The 15,855-nt window shown below is 35.3% G+C and overlaps 1 protein-coding gene across 1 annotated transcript in view; it reads right to left on the bottom strand.

Moving 5' to 3' along the window:
* FYB2 (FYN binding protein 2) overlaps positions 1 to 15,855 on the bottom strand; it is a 131,699-nt gene that overhangs the window by 65,392 nt on the left and 50,452 nt on the right. The window lies entirely within an intron of this gene.

Genomic DNA, 15,855 nt, shown 5'->3' on the forward strand with positions numbered 1-15,855 from the left:
GGGAGGAAAGCACAACTAAAGATGTAAGTGAGAATTACATGCAAAGGGAAACTGAGACAGATAAAGAAAAATCTTAATGACTGGGTGGCTGAGGATTTATTTTGAGTCAGAAGTAATGGGAAGCTAGAACTAAGCTATCAGCATAAAGTTCAGAGTCAAAAATGCCATTTCATCTGTAAAACAAATTGTAAAAAATATGTGTACACTTTCCCAGGGAATAGCAGGGAAGGTCGGTATCCAGCTATGACTGTTGGAGCTAAAAGAACCACTCATGAGAAATCAGAAACTTGAAAACCAAGTACAGGTGAGGTTCTAAATGTATACGGTGTATTTCAGAGACTCAGAGACAAAATGGTGCTTGCAATCCAACCCTCTCTTGTACAGCAAATCTGAAATCATTCTGTAAAGATGCTTCCACAACCCAAGGCACCTATGGTGGCCAAAGGAAACAATTCCCACCTAAAACAAGCTTATAGTAAAAAAAAATGCAAACCACACAAAGAGATGAGCTACCACACATAGTCAGAAGATATAACAGAATGACAGAATTAAACAACAGAAAGACATGAAAGTGACTTTAAAATAAGTATTTTTTTAAACGTTCAAAGAAATAAAGGAATAAAAGTCATTAGGTAAAAAACAAAACAAACAAAAAACTCAAGAGCATGAAAAAAGAATGTAGCTTTAGGGACAGGAGAAAGGAGTTACAGAAATCATTAGTTCTTGTAATAAAAAATTTAATGCAGAAGTTGAAAAAGAGATTAGACACAGCAGAAGAGAGAACTGGGGAATTAGTTAGATTTAAGGAAGTCACTCAGAATGTAGCACAGAGAGATGAAGAGATGGAAAATAATAAAAGAGAAGTTAACACAGTGGAGAAGATATAATGGGAAGGTTCATCATATATAGACCAGGGAATCCAAAAGGGAAAAAGGAAAGGGATGATGAAAAGGAGTCAGTATTCACATGATAATACCCAAGACTTTTAAAATTAAAAAGGGACATAAATCCTTCAATTGAAGTAGCTTCAACAATAAGAAATAATGATAAATCCACACTTACATACTTTGTAATAAGTTAGCATAAGTCAAAAGAAAAAAAAAGTAAAAGCTGTGTGAGAGAAAAGATAGATTACCAAGGAATAGCAGACTGGCAAGGGGCTTCTCATTAGCAGCAATAGGTGGTGGAGATTGTGGATAATATCTTAAGGGCTGAGGAAAGATATCAGTATCAAATTATCTTCTAGCTAAATTGTCATTAAACCTGAGGGAGAAACAAAGACCTTTTCAGAATACCAGTACACATATGTATTGCTCATAGATTCTTGCTGAAATACATCAAATCATTCAAATAAATTGAACTAGTAATGAAGTAGGATATAAGAAACAATGGTGGGGGAGTATCTAGAAAAGATGGCAGAGCAGGAAATCCTGAACTCACCCGGTCCCACAGACACAGTGAGATAACAACTGCATCTATCGAACGAACTCTGAAATTGACCTCAAGACTGGCAAGACAGACCTTCCACTATTAATTGGACAGAGACCACATGGAAAATGGTAAGGGGGTGGAGACATAGTTGGGAAGCAAATCCTCAGCAAGACTAACCACAAATGGGAGGGACACCACAAACAGGAAGAAGCAGAAGGATCAGATCCCCACCCCCCCCCGGCACCAGGGACCTACATTGGGAAGACGAGTCCTCATAACATCTGGATTTGAAAACCAGTGGGGCTTAACTTCTGGAGCTTTTAAAATCAGCAGGTTTAATTCTGGGAGAGCTGGAGGGTGAAAAGAAACCGAGTTGCTGAACTGAAAGAGCCAGCATAATAAATAACTTGGATGAGACACAGCACAGAAGCAGCAGTTGGAAAGGTGCCAGGGGTAGATGTCAGTTTTTATTTACTACTGTCAGAATGGGTGCTGGTGGTGCAGGAATCTTCAGGAAATTTCTCCAGGTACCAAAGCAGTGGCAGGCACCATTTCTCCTCCCCCTCCCCCACTCTAGATGATCAGACACTTGTAGGAGCCAGCTCTAAAACTCTCAATCTAACTTGCTAGCACCACATGCCACCCCTGTGTTCACCTGCAGACACGCCCCATCCAACCCACCCAACCCAGCAGGTGTCCCTTCAAAGCACTCCTGCCTGGCCATACCCTACATGTGGCCCCAGCAGAAACCATTATCATTCCAAAGTGACTCCTACCCTGGAGAGAAGGGGGAGATAATACTACACACCAGCATGCCCACAGTTCCGACTGGCTGTGCAGGAAGTGGGCCGTGCTGTGGGGTGAGCCTGCAACTGTGGCAGAGAGGCTAATTGCAGACATCCAGTCTGACTGCTGACCCTGCCCCCCATAGGAGCCCCCTCTGGTCTCAGACAGGCCTCTCAACAGCTGAGGGACCAAACCTTGAGGTTGTGCTCACAACAGGGAAAGTGGGCCATTGCAGCCAGCTGGACTGAAAGCAATCACAGCTCAGACACAACAGTAAGGCACACACAGCCCACAAGAGAGAGATCCCTGCAGTGCCTGGTTCTTGGGACCTGGAGGGATTATGCTACAAGACATGATAGGACCTCTTCTACACAAGACCACTACTTTTAAGACCAGGAGATGTAGCTGACCTCCCTAATATATAGAAACATAGGGAGTTAGACAAAATGAAGGGACAGGCAAATATGTCCCAAATAAAAGGATAAGACAAAAATCACAGCAAAAGAGCTAAATGAAACAGAGATAAACAATATGCTTGATAAAGACTTCAAAGTAATGGTCATAAAGACATTCACTGGACTTGAGGAAAGAGTTGATGATCTCAGTGAGAACTTCAATAAAGAGATAAAATATATATAAAAAAGAACCAGTCAGAGATGAAGAATTCAATAACTGAAATAAGAAATACATGAGAGGAGGGGCACCTGGGTGGTTCAGCTGATTAAACGTCTGAATCTTGATTTCAGCTCAGGTCATGATCTCAGTGTTGTGAGATTTAGCCCCACATTGGGCTTCACACTGGGCACAGAGCCTGCTTAGGATTTCCTCTCTCCCTCTCCCTCTACCATTCCCCCACTTTAAAAAATACGAGAGGGAATGAAAAACAGATTAGAGGACACAGAAGAACAGATCAGCAATCTGGAAGACAGGGTGATAGAAAGCACCCAAGCTGAATGGCAAAAAGAAAAAAAAAAGAGAATAGATAAAGGAAACTCAGTGACATAACCTAATGCAAAAACATTCACATTATAGGGGTCCCAGAAGGAGAAGGAAAGAGAAAAGGGGAAACAAAAAACTTATTTGAAGAAATAATAGCTGCAAACTTCCTGAATCTGGGGAAGGATACAGAAATCCAGATCCAGAAGACAAAGAGAGACTCCAGCATAATTAATCCAAGGAGGTCCACACCAAGACACATAATAATTAAAGTGGCAAAAAGTAAGGATAAAGAGAAAATTTTAAAGGCAGCAATAGAAGAGAGTTACATACAAGGGAAACCCCATAAGGCTATTAGCTGATTTTTCAGCAGAAATTTTATAGGCGAAAGGGGATGGCATGATATATCAAAATACTGAGGGAAAAAAAATTCCGCAACCCATAATAACCTACCCATCTGTCGACCTCAGAGAGTCGGGGACCTGGGGCAGCAAAGGAACTGAGAAAAAGAGACAACAATATAGCGAGGCACAGGGGACCCCGAGCGAACAACCCGAGGTCCCGAGGTTTATTTTCCATAATCTTATATAACTTCTACAACAATATAGATCTATAATGATTTACAGCAGGGGTGTAGTAACGCACATTCCTCCATGTACCCAGGATTAGTCAAGCACATAAGAATTTTTAAAACAGAATAAAGGAACAAAGAGGGGAGTGTCCAGTGTGCTATTTACAGGATAAGGGAACAAAGAGGGGAGTACACAGCGTGCTGTTTACAGCTGGCTTCCTATCTACAAAACATCTTCTGCTGCGTACTTTAGAACTGACCACACACGTTCCAAGGGCATTTTCCTCTGATTCTTTCGGGTTATTTTTAACCCTGCAATCTCGTTTTCTTAGAGATCTCAGAGTCTGAGCGAATATGCACCAGTGGTGGTTGTGGCGTTCTGTTTCCCACACCCATCAAGGTTATCATTCAGAATAGGACAGGTTAAAAATTTCTCAAACAAAAGGTAAAGGAGTTCATCACCACTAAACCAGATTTACAAGAAATGTTAAAGTGAATACTTTGGAAAGAAAAGGCCATGACTAGAAGAAAATCATTAATGGAAAAAATTTCACAGGTAAAAGCAAACATATAGTGAAGGTAGTAGATGAATCACTGATAAAGCCAATATGGAGGTTAAAACACAAAAGTAGTAAAATCAATATCTATAAATAACAGTCAAGGAATACACAAAATAAAAAGATGCAAAATATGGTATATACAAAACACCTGGAGAGGGGAGTAAAAATTGAGCGCTTTTAGAATGTGTTTAAACTTCAGTGAGCATCAACTTAATAAAGACAGCTATATACATAAGATGTTATATATGAACCCAATGGTAACCACAAATAAGAAACATTCAACAGATACAAAAAAGTAATAAAAAACAACATAAAAAGAAAGGAATACAAGTATAACACTAAATAAAGACATCAAACCACAAGGGAAAAGAGTAAGAGAAAAGGAACAAAGAATTACAAAAACATACAGAAAACAATTAACAAAATGACAGTAAGTACATACCTATCAATAATTACTTTAAATGTAAATATACTAAATGCTCCAATCAAAAGACATAGGCTGACTGAATGGATATAGAAACAAACCCATGTATATGCTGCCTATAAGAGACTTACTTAAGATCTAAAGACACATACAGACTGAAAGTGAAGGTCTGGAAAACATATATCATTTAAATGAAAGTGAAAAAAAAAAAAAAGCCAGGGAAGCAATACTTATATCAGACAAAATAGACTTGAAAACAAAGACTAGCAAAAGACAAAGAAGGGCACTACATAATGATAAGGGGATCAACCCAACAAGAGGCCATAACAATTATAAATATCTATGCACCCAAATTGGAGCACCTAAATAAATAAAGCAAATATTAACAGACTTAAAGGTAGAAACTGACAGTAATACAATAATAGTAGGGGACTTTAACACCTGTTTCCATCAATGGATAAATCATACAGACAGAAAATCAACAAGGAAACAGTAGTTTTGAAGCACACATTAGACCCAATGGACCTAAAAGATATATACAGAATATTCCATCCAAAAACAGCAGAATACACATTCTTTTCAAGTACACATGAACATTCTCCAGGACAGATCATATTAGGCCACAAAAGAAGTCTCAATAAATTTAAGAAAACTGAAACCATACCAAGGATCTTTTCCAACCACAACAATATAAAACTAGAAATCAATTACAAGAAAAAATCTGGAAGGAACACAACTACAGGAGGCTATATAATATGCTACTCCATAATGAATGAGGCAAACAAGAAATAAAGGAAAAAATAAACACACGGAGATAAATGAAAATGAAACACAATGGTCTAAAAACTGTCCAAGGCAGTGCAGTACAGGCCTACCTCAAGAAACAAGAAAAATCTCAAATAAAAGACCTAACTTTATATACCTAGAAGAGTTAAGAAAACATCAAACAAAGCACAAAGCTAATAGAAGGAAGGAAATAATAAAGATTAGAGCAGAAATAAATGAACTTGAGACAAAAAAAAATAGAAAAAATCGACGAAACCAGAAGCCAGTTCTTCAAAATGATAAACAAAAGTGATAAGCCTTTAGCCAAATTTATCAAGAAACAAGAGGAGTTAAGTAAATATAATTAGAAATGGAGAAGAACTGACAGTACATAAATACAAAGGATTATAAGAGACCATTATGAACAATTTTATGCCGAAAAATTGGACAACCTAGAAGAAATGGATAAAATCCTAGAGATTTATCATCTTCAGAAACTAAATTAGGAAGAATTACAAAATTTAAACAGACTGATTACTAGTAATCAGGAATCTAAACTGATTCAGTAATAAAAAAATTCCCAACAAACAGAAGTCCAAAATCAGATAGTTTCAGGATGAATTCTATCAACTATTTAAAGAAGAGTTAATATCTATTCTTCTCAAACTATACCAAAAAATAGAAGAGAAAGTAAAACTTCCAAGTTCATTCTATGAGGTCAGCATGACCCTGATACCAAAACCAAACATAAACACTACAAAAAAAGGAAACTATAGGTCAACATCTCTGATAAACATAGATACCAAAAATCCTCAACAAAATACTAACAAACCAAATCCAACAATATATTAAAAAAATCAAGATCGAGTAGGATTTATTCCAGAATGCAAGTGTGGTTCAATATTTGCAAATCAATCAGTGTGATACATCACCTTAATAAGAGAAAGGATAAAAACCTTATGATCATTTCAACAGATGCAAAAAAAAAAAAAAGGGCATTTGAAAAAATACATCTAAAAAAAGAAAAGAAAAAATACATCTATTTATGACTTAAAAAAAAAATCTCAACAAAGTGGGTTTAGGGGTAATACACCTGAACATAAAAGGCCACATATGAAAAACAGATAACATTATACTCAAAGATGAAAAGCTGAAACTTTCCCTCTAAGATCAGGAAGAAGACAAGGATGTTTTCTCTAACCACTTTTATTCAACACAATACTGGAAATCCTAACCACAGCAATCAGACAAGAAAAAGAAATAAAAGGCAATTCAAATTGGTAAAGAACAACTTACTATTTGCAGATGACATAATACTATATATAGAAAACCCTAAAGACTCCACCAAAAAACTATTCAAACTGATAAATGGTTCAGTGAAGTTGCAGGATACAAATAAGTATACAGATATCTGTTGCATTTCTATACAATAACAGTGAAGTAGCAGAAAAAGAAATTAACAATTCCATTTACAAATGCACCAAAAAGAATAAGATACCTAGGAATAAATCAACCAAGGAGGTGAAAGACCTGTACTCTGAAAACTCTAAAACACTGATGAAAAAGATAGAAGATGAGACAAATGGAAAGATACACTATGCTCATAGATTGGCAGAATTCATATTGTTAAAACGTCCATACTACCCAAAGCAATCTAGATTCAATGCAATTTCTATCAAAATACCAATAACATTTTTCACAGAACTAGAATAATTGTATGTAAATCACATGCATGTAAAATATTTACAGTATATAAAATATACAAATTAAAAAATTTGTATGTAATTACAAAAAGACCTTGAATATCCAAACCAATCTTGAGAAAGAAGGACGAAGCTAGAGGTATCACAATCCCCAATTTCAAGATGTACCATAAAGCTATAATAATCAAGAAAATATGGTGCTGGCACAAAATTAGACACATAGATCAACAGAACAGGGCAGAAAGCCCAGCAATAAACCCACGCTTATATGCTCAGTTAATCTATGACAAAGAAGGCAAGAATATACAATGGGGAAAAGACAATCTATTCAACAAATGGTGCTGGGAAAACTGGACAGCTGCATGCAAAAGAATGAAACTGGACAACTTTCTCATGACAGACACAAAAATAAACTCAAATGGATTAAAGATCTAAATGTGAGGCCTGAAACCATAAAACTCCTAGAAGAAAACATAGGCAGTAATCCCTTTGCCATTGGCCTTAGCAATATATTTATCGATAGGTCTCCTCAGGTAAGGGAAACAAAAGCAAAAATAAACTATTGGTATTTCATCAAAATAAAATGCTTTTGCACAAAAAAGGAAACCATCAACAAAACAAAAAGGCTTGGAGAAGATATTTTTAAATGACATATCTGATAAGGGTTAATATCCAAAACATATAAAAAAGCTTACACATCTCAAAACTGAAAAATTAATAATCCAATTAAAAATGGGCAGAGGGGGGCACCTGGATGGCTCAGTCAGTTAAGCATCTGCCTTCAGCTCAGGACATGATCTCAGGGTCCTGGGATGGAGCCCTGCATCGGGTTCCCTGCTCAGCAGGGAAGCCTGCTTCTCCCTCTGCCGGTCCACCTGCTTGTGCTCTCTCACTTGCACATGCTCTTTCTCGAATAAATAAATAAAATCTTTAAAAAAAATGGGCAGAGGACCTGAATAGACATTTTCCCAGAGAAGACATACAGATGGCCAACAGACACATGAAAAGATGCTCAACATCACTCATCATCAGGGAAATGAAATTAAAACCATGATGAGATATTACTTTATACCTGTCAGAATGGCTAGAACCAAAAAGACAAGAAATAACAAATGTTTGCAAGGCTGTAGAGAAAAAGGAACACTCATGTACCATTGGTGGAAATGTAAATTGGTACAGCCAGTGTGGAAAACAGTATGGAGGTTCCTCAAAAAATTAAAAATAGAATTACCAGACAATCCAGTAATTCCACTACTAGGTATTTACTCAAGAAAAATGAAAACACTAATTTGAAAAGGTATACACACCCCTATGTTTACTGCAGCATTATTTACAATAACCAAGTTATGGGAGCAGCCCAAGTGTCATCAATAGATGAATGGATAAAGAACAAGTGGTATGTATATACAATGGAACATTACTTATCCATAAAAAGGAATGCAATCTTGCCATTTGTGTCAACATGAATGGACCCAGAGGGTATAATGCTAAGTGAAATAAGTCAAAGGCAAAGACAAATACCATATGATTTCACATATATGTGGAATCTAACAAACAAACAAATGTATAAACAAAGAGGAAACAGACACGTAAATACAGAGAACAAACTGGTGGTTACCAGAGGGGTGGTTGGTGGGGGAATGGGGGAAATAGGTGAAGGAGATTAAGAGGTACAAACTTCCAGGTATAAATAAATAAGTCATGGAGAGGAAAGTACAGCATAGGGAATATAGTCAGTAATAATGTCATAATACCGCGTGGTGACAGATGGTGACTACACTTATTGTGGTGAGCATCGAGTAACACAGAATTGTTGAATCAGTATGATGTGTACCTGAAACTAATAAGACACTGTATGTTAACTATATTTCAATTAAAAAAAGAAATAATTGTGATCAAATAAATTAATAAAGCTATTGGTAAGTCTAAATACATATCAACTATAAAAATGACTAATTTGTAGAAGAGTAAGATGGAATTAAAAATATTAAATAATAATATGAAAAATAGTGGGAGAGGGCTATGAGAGTTATGCTCACATCTTTGTATCATTTAGGAGCAAGAGAGAGATTTTGATTAATATCAGACTTAGTTAATTGGATGTCAAAATTTAACTGTAACTACTAAAAAGAATAGAAATAGAGTGTTTAACTTCTCAATTGGTAGTAGGAGACTATGGAAATGAGAAAACTTAAATATTAAAGAAGAAGGCAGAAAAGGAAAAAATATACATGTAAAAAAATTTCATAATATACTTAAAACAAAATGAGAAAAAATCCAAATAGATCAAGAATCACAATAAACGCAAACAGATTTCTTTAATAAAATAATATCTGCATGTTGTTAAAATCTAGCTAATACTGCCAAAAAGCAAATCAAATCTCCTTTATAAATGAATGGAAAAAGATATGCAAACCAAATACTAACCAAAAGAAATCTTAGGTAGGTTTATTAATATTAGACCATACTTTAGCATGACTGATCAAGAAAATGAGAGAAGGTACACACATGCATGCATATACACACATGCACACAAATTATGGGTAAGGAAGACAACAAAACTAGAGAGAGATTTAGGTTTTCAGAAATCTAAGAAAATGTTATGATAAGCTTTCTGCTGAAGAAAGCAGAAATTTGAAAATTCAGGGAAAACTGGTGAACTTATAAATATAAAATTACCCCAGTGACTGAAGAACTATATACAAAGGCTGATAGGCCAATAAAACATTCATGAGCCTGATTCAATAGTACACACATCCACTCTCCCTCCCACTTACCTTCACACTCAATCCATCCCTCTCTTTCTCCTCCACCAAATAGTTTTATGGGCAAGTTTGAGTGAATAGTTTCAGAGAACAGAAAAAGAGAAAAGCATCCTACTCATTTTAAGAGGGCAGTATGACTTTGATATGAAAACTACAACATGACCAAAAATTAAATATATAGCTCAATCTCACTTAAAAGATTTTAGCCCAAACTCACTAAATACTAAAAAAAATAAAATGAGTTAATCAGTATTAAAATTAACTCAAGAACACCTAAAATTTATTCAAGATGTCAATGATGTCATCAGAAAGTCTACTTAATCACACTTTTCTCTTATGAGAAAACCAGATTATTTTAATAGATGCAAAAAAACCATTCCACACAAACTTTCTTAACTAGATTAATCTCCAGTATCATACTTAATGGTGAACTGTAGCAAAGAATTAATACCTCAACTCCACTGGAAACTTCTGCAATAGGGAAAAAAGACAAACTCATAGAAAATTGGACAAATGGATATTATAGACATCACAAAAGAAATTTTGAATAGCTTATAAAAATAAATTCACACACAAAAAAATAAAAAATAAATTCACAACCATGTAGTAAAGAGGAAATGTAATTGAGACAATGAGAATTAGTTCACACCCATCAGTTTAAGTAAGAATCCCAAAGTTTGAAAATAATATCTCATTTGGCAAGAAGAAACTGGAACTTTATACTAGCTTGAGAATATAAACTGGCACAGCCACTTTGGAATATATTTTTCAATATCTAGTAAAACTGAAGTTGTTTACTATTATTTAGAAATTTTATTTCTTAGTAAATAACCTAGGGGAAACCTGGTTTTATATATATATGAGATGATTATTATAGCATCATTTGAAAGGGTGAACATTCAAAACTGGAATGTCTCTCAGTAAAGGAACACATGAACAAATTGTGGTATGTTCATATGATGGAATATCTACAACATGCAATTATATTGACTAAACTAGACTTATATGCATTAACATAGATAGAATATGAAAACACAGCTTTGAAAAAATATATTACAGGATAATAAGATGCCATTTATAAAAAAATGTAAAATACCGTATTTGTAACAAATATGAATTTGTAGTTAAGTATAAAATATACACTAAATGGATACATTCCTGTATCCATATTACAATTTGCTGCTGGGAGGGAGAATGAGATTGAGACTGAGGAGTGGAATGAAGGGGACTTCATCTGTATCTGCAACAAATGGAAAATCACTACTTCACTAAATGTGGAACATAGGAGAGGGAGGCAAAGAATCACCCATGACCTTCCCACCTTTTAACACAAGTGAGGTCTTAGTATTTTAGTATTCTTCCTGATTTTTTCCATTTATAGGTATATTAGTATACTTGCTGTTACAAACAATGAAGAGGTTGGAGTTCTCTCTTTTCTTGTCCCCCCCTTTCCCATTTATTATTACAAGCACATTCCACCCAATTGTTTTCCCTCATTTGACCAGCTTGAGTATTTTCAGATTTTTTTAAAAATCATACTCTCTAAAGATGTATGAATAGTTCATTTTGCTGAAAAGGAAAAATTATGAACTCTAATGCATCAGTAGTTTCTCCCCTATTTTGTTTCCCTTCCCTATCATAAAGTAATCGAGAGAAACTTCCTTAAATTATAGACTATGCCATGTATCTCATGCTCCAATGACCTAACAATCTCATCAGGTCTATGGTAAATTAACTTTAGTAATAAGAAACAATTTGTGGAAAAATTGAAAGAAGATGTCTAATCAATTTCTTGGACAATTTTTGTCAGAAATGAATAAGTATCTGACTTTAGATGATCAAAAAGAATTTCAACTGAATATTAAAAAAAAGCATCTTTCAGATCAATCGTCTTTACAGAGGGACAGTCCCAGGATTAATGTTAAAAATGAAAAAAGATATTGTAGATGTATTTAAACCTCCTTTTTTACTACATGAAAATACTTTTTATCCTTTTCCTGGTCCATTAAAACCAGATCTGAAATCTGTCTTGATTTAATACCAGTGTGGGTCAATATAAAGAACTTGGATTGCAGGGAAGAAATAACAATGATTTAAATAAATCTATGTATCAATTTTTTTGTTTCCACATTTATTAAAATATCTGTCTACAGTCTGTCTCCAGAACTATAGCTATTATTGGGAGGCAGCACAGAATTATAGACAAACTTGGAACTTGGGATCAGACAGATATAAACTTGAATCTTAGCTCTTCTACTTTCTAATTATAAAGTACTGAATAAATACCTTAATCTCAGTTTCCTACTTTATAAAATAGTGATAATAAAATCTACTTTAAAGGTGTATTGTTGATATTGAATGAAATATTTGCTTTCTGCACATAGGCATTCCAATAAAGTGTGCTAGTAATATTATATTGGAAGACAGAAATTATAATATTAAAAAAAGTAAGTTTTGATACACATCTGACGGGTGACAATGATCCCTTCCAGAGACCTTGGAGGGTGGGTACTATCTTCGTGCTCTCCCTCTGCTGTGCTCCAGGCATGCAAGTATTTCTCAGAGGGGAGCTCTTACACACATCTGGTTTTTAGTCTAGTGCCATGGTTTTTGTGGCTGCTATCCAGAAAATGCCCCTTGATCACCTGATTCTGGTGGCCAGGAGAGCTTATGTTCCTGTGTCCCACAGGACTGTAACAATTGGAGAGACAGTTCTTGGCCTGCTGTTATCCCTAGGGCATTGCATAAACATCAGACTGAAACACAACCCCAGTTATTCTATTAAAGAGGCCCATTTGCTTATCCTGCAGTTTTGGCCTGAGGGCCAGGCTTCAGGTGTGCCACACATATAGAGGCCTATGGAGGGGCTCTCAGGGGACATAGGCCAGTGGCCACCATCTTTGTACTCTCTCTCTGCCTCGCTACTACTCACAGGCATCTCCCAGAAAGGAGCCCATACATTCATCTGGAGCCCTGATTGTTCTGTCACCCAGGGGACACCTCCAGATTGCCTAGCTCTGGTAGCCAGAGGGGCTTATGTTTGCAGTCACACAAGACTGTAGATATTTGAATACTCTAAAAGCTGCTGCCAGAGGGTCTGGCTCCTAATCAGCCTGAGGCTGGGTGCTGACTGAGGTCCTCTCCTTTGGGACACTGACAGGTCTTGGCATAGCCTCACTACTGGGGAGCTATTAACAATATAATAGGCTGCTTGGATGATCAGAAAAGTTTGAGAACATCAGATGCTAGGGCAGGGTTGAATGATAAGGTTTATCTCCTACACAAGGCCACTCCTTCAAGACTGGGAGAGGTGGCCATTTCATCTACTATATAGAAACCAACACAGAGAGTCAAGCCAAATGAAGAAACAGAGGAATATGTTCTGAAAAAAAAAAAAAAAAAACTCACAAGAGAAAACCATGGGAAAAAACCTTAATAGAATAGAGATAATCTAACTAATAAAGAGTTCAAAGTAATGGTCATCAAGATGCTTACTGAACTTAGAAGAATGGATGAACACAGTAAGAACTTAAAGAGAAAATATAAATAGTACCAGTGGAAGTCACAAAGCTGAAGAACACAATAACTGAGCTGAAAAGTACACTAAAGGGATTCAATAGCAGAGCAGATGAAGCAGGACAAAGGATCAGTGACCTCAAAGACTAGACACTGGAACTTATTCAATCAGAGCAGTAAAAAGAAAAAAGAATGAAAAAGAGTGAAGAAAGCTTAAAGGACTTGTAGGACAACATCAAGCTGACTAATGTACACATTATAGGGGTCCCAGGAGAAAAGAGAGAAAGGGTCAAAAAAATTTCTTTAACCTGGAGGGAAAAAAAAAACACACATGTAGATCTAGGAAGACCAGAGAGTTCCAAATGAAATAAACCCAAGGAGACTCACACAAAGGCACATTATAATTAATAGGTTGAAAATTAAAGAGAATGCTGCAAGCAGGAAGAAAAAAACAACTTGTTACATACAAAGGGAACACACCTAAAACTATGCGATTTCTTCAGTAGAAACTTTGTAGACCAGAACAGAACGACATGATTTATTCATATTCATGAAGAAAAAAACTTCGACCAAGAATATTCCATCTGGCAAAGTTGATGTTAAGAACTGAAGGAGAGATAGAGTTTTCCAAACCAGCAAAAGGTAAAAGAGTTCATCACCACCTAACCAACTTTACCAAAAATGTTAAAGGAACTTCTTTATATGAAAAGAAAGGGCACTAATTAGTAATAAGAAAATTTATAAAAGTATAGGTAAAGGTAAGTATATGGTAAAGGTAAATATATAATAAGGTAGTAGATTAATCACATAAAGCCAATATGAATGTTAAAAAAAAGTAGTAATAGTAATAATAACTGTAATTGTAATAATTAGTTAAGAGATATACAACATAAAAAAGATGTAAAATGTGACATCGAAAACATAAAACATGGGGATAGAGTAAAAACGTAGAGCTTTAGAATGTGTTCGAACTTAAGGTGTCAACTTAAGATAGACTGTTATCAATCTAAATTGTTATTTGTAAGCCTCATGGTAACCACAAAGCAAAAACCTATTGTATATACACAAAAGATAATGAAGAAGAAATATAAGCATACCACTAAAGAAAGTCATCAAACCACAAATGGAAAGAGAAAGAGGAAAATAAAGGAAAAGGGGAAACTATAGAACACCGAGAAAACAATTAACAGAATGGCAAGAAATATGTATCAATAATTACTTAAATGTAAATGGATGAAATTCTCTAATCAAAAGACATAGAGTGGCTGAATGAATGAGAAAACAAGACCCACCTATATGCTACCTACAAGAGACTAATCTTTAGATTTAAGGACACACAGACTGAAAGTGAAGGGTTGGAGAAAGATACTCCATGCAAATGAAAACCAAAAGAAAGCTGGGGTAGCTATACCTATATCAGACAAAATAGACTTTAAAACAAAGATTGTAATAAGAGACAAAGAAAGCATTACATAATGATAAAGGGGCCAATCCAATAAGAGGATACAACATTTGTAAATATTTATGTGCCCAACACAGGAACACCTTAATATATATATAACAAATATTAACAGACCTAAAGGGAGAAACAGACAGTAATACAATAATAGTAGGGACTTTGATACCCCACTTCCACCAATGGATAGATCATTCAAACAGAAAATCAATAAGGAAACATTGGCCTTAAATGACACATTAGACCAGATGGACTTAACTGATATATAAGAACATTCCACTCAACAGCAGCAGAATATACATTTTTCTCAAGTGTGACTAGAACATTCTCCAGGATAGATCATATGTTAAACCACAAAACAAGTCTTAACAAATTAAAGAATACTGAAATCATTATTGAGCATCGTTTCTGACCACAATGGTATAAAACTAGAAATTATAAAAAGAAAATTGGAAAGTTCACAAATATATTTTTATAGAGATTAAACAACATGTTACTGGTCAAAGATGAAAAGAGAAATAAAAAAATACCTTGAGAGAAATGAAAATGGGAATACAACATAAACTTATGGGATGCAGCAAAAGCAGTTCTAAGAGCAAAGTTCATAGAGATAAATGCCTACCTCAAGAAACAAGAAAAATCTCAGACGAACAACCTAACATTACCCCCCAAGGAATTAGAAAAAGAAGAATGAATGAAGCTCAAAGTTAGGAGAAGGAAGGAAATTACAAAGATTGAAGAGGAACTAAATGAAACAAAAAGACAACAGAAAAGATCAATGAATATGAGCTGATTCTCTGAAAAGATAAATTTTGCACAGTGAAGAAAACCATCAACAAAATAAAAAAGCAACCTACTGAATGGGAGAGAATATTTGCAAATTAGATATATGATAAGGGATCAACATCCAAAATAAAGAACTTCTACAACTCAATAGCAAAA

Source organism: Zalophus californianus, chromosome 4 (genome assembly GCF_009762305.2).
Source record: "Zalophus californianus isolate mZalCal1 chromosome 4, mZalCal1.pri.v2, whole genome shotgun sequence".
Lineage (NCBI taxonomy): Eukaryota > Metazoa > Chordata > Mammalia > Carnivora > Otariidae > Zalophus > Zalophus californianus.